This window comes from Seriola lalandi, unplaced genomic scaffold (assembly GCF_002814215.2).
Source record: "Seriola lalandi dorsalis isolate HSWRI2012SDOR001 ecotype SW California unplaced genomic scaffold, Sedor1 jcf7180002001005, whole genome shotgun sequence".
NCBI classification, from domain to species: domain Eukaryota; kingdom Metazoa; phylum Chordata; class Actinopteri; order Carangiformes; family Carangidae; genus Seriola; species Seriola lalandi.
The window spans coordinates 1-1,845 of NW_019471664.1; the positions used below are offsets into that span (position 1 = coordinate 1).

At 42.0% G+C, this 1,845-nt stretch overlaps 1 pseudogene; it reads left to right on the forward strand.

Moving 5' to 3' along the window:
- Positions 1 to 456: 456 nt before the first annotated feature.
- On the forward strand, positions 457 to 1,796 carry LOC111663457 (ubiquitin carboxyl-terminal hydrolase 13 pseudogene; annotated as a pseudogene).
- The last annotated feature ends 49 nt before the right edge of the window (positions 1,797 to 1,845 follow it).

A 1,845-nucleotide genomic window follows, 5' to 3' on the forward strand; every position in this document is an offset into this window, starting at 1 on the left:
AGCAGGTCTTGCTCAGGAAGGGCACAGAAGGTCCTTAGCTCTCAGACAGAGAAAATAAGTGACTGCTTATGGCTTTGTTATGTGTACTGTCATTACACACTCCTGGCTTGATGTAATACATTATATAACAAATCAGATGGACTAATTTAAAGAATAATTAAAGGTTGCTAACACCAATATAACGTTGTCATATTAATTGTGCCGATGTTGGTATAATTACAATAAACAAATGTGACCTTGGTGAGTATGATAGTCTGTCTAATGCAATGTAGTTGCTAGTAGGGGTCTCCAGTGTTGTCAGCAGCAATCTTGAATGCTACATATACACCTTAAACAATTATCCCTATAGAAATGCATCTTATGCCACCCTTTTTCTTTTTAAAATGCTGAACATTATACATGACAATGGATGTTACCACTTATTCTGCATGGTATCAAGTGTTTGTCTTTGTTTTGATGCTACCAGAGGAGCTGCTGGCATACGAGGCCAAGCGGAAGGATGCTGAGGAGAACATGAGGGCTCCACCTCAACCTGTGAGAGCACGGATCCCCTTCACCGCCTGCCTGCAGGCCTTCACAGAGCCAGAGAACGTCCCAGACTTCTGGAGCTCAGCGCTGCAGGCCAAGTCAGCTGGAGTCAAGTAAGTAAGGCCCACATCCTCCTGGGCCTGGAATGACAACTCGACATCTCAGTTGTATCTATAAACTTTGCTCTCCTTTCTTTTGAATCCCCCTTTTCAAAATTCTAATTTTCCCTTGCAGAACTTCCCGTTTTGCCTCCTTCCCAGAGTATCTGCTCGTGCAGATCAAGAAATTCACATTTGGAGTTGATTGGGTGCCGAAGAAACTAGGTAACTTTCTGTCACACTTCACTGATTAATGGGTTTTAAATGTTTGTTATTGGCCTCCACCAATGTGGTGACTCAGTTTCAAGTATTTGTAGGGTTGCAGACGCCCAGCAGAGGGCAGCATCAAACTATGATTTACAAACCCCATCACAGGTGAAATTTCTGCCCGGGTTAGTTTTTGTCAACTCATTCAGGCGTCACCTGCACTTTTTGGACACATGGTCACAAACCACCACATCTCTCATCCTGTCCTGTCATGTACTTGGGACACAGAGATTAAATAAATGAAAACAAGTATGTTGCTGCATCTTAAATTCCTATTGAGGTACAGTTACATGATAGGTAAATTGTGTAAATTGATATTTATAAATCACAGTCTTCAGTATGATATTTTGGGGTTTTACATGGCCGACAGTCACACTTATGTTTACACTTCGACAACCAGCTGCCAGGGTCTCAATGTTAAGTGGGAAGGATGTTAAGAATTAAAAGTCAACATATTCCTCTGAGTTTTTTTCATGTGTCTTCCTGTACAGACTTGGCCATAGATGTTCCAGACTTCCTCGATCTGAACCGGCTGCGGGCCACAGGGCTGCAGGCAAGTGAAGAGGAGCTGCCTGATCTCATGCCCCCAATCGTGCTACCTGAAGACACCAGAGGTATGAACAGATGTAGCTTATGCCAAGTTGTGGAAATGGAACCTATACATGTATGTGTGTTGGTGTGTATGCGTAAAGATATCAATATGGTTGGGACAACACGTTATTGTGCTACTTTTCACAACTAGGACAATGTAAGGAGCATTTTTTTCCCTTTTTAATCTGACATTTTGTGTTTTATTCATTTCCACTAAATATTGGCAAATAAACATTGGTGCCAACATTTGGATCAGCTTCAGTTATATCGTGTAGTTTTCAGATCAGACAATGCTCCACTTTTCTCATCCAAAAGAATCCCCTGTTCATAGGCTTCAATGAATCACCTACTGTGACCCACA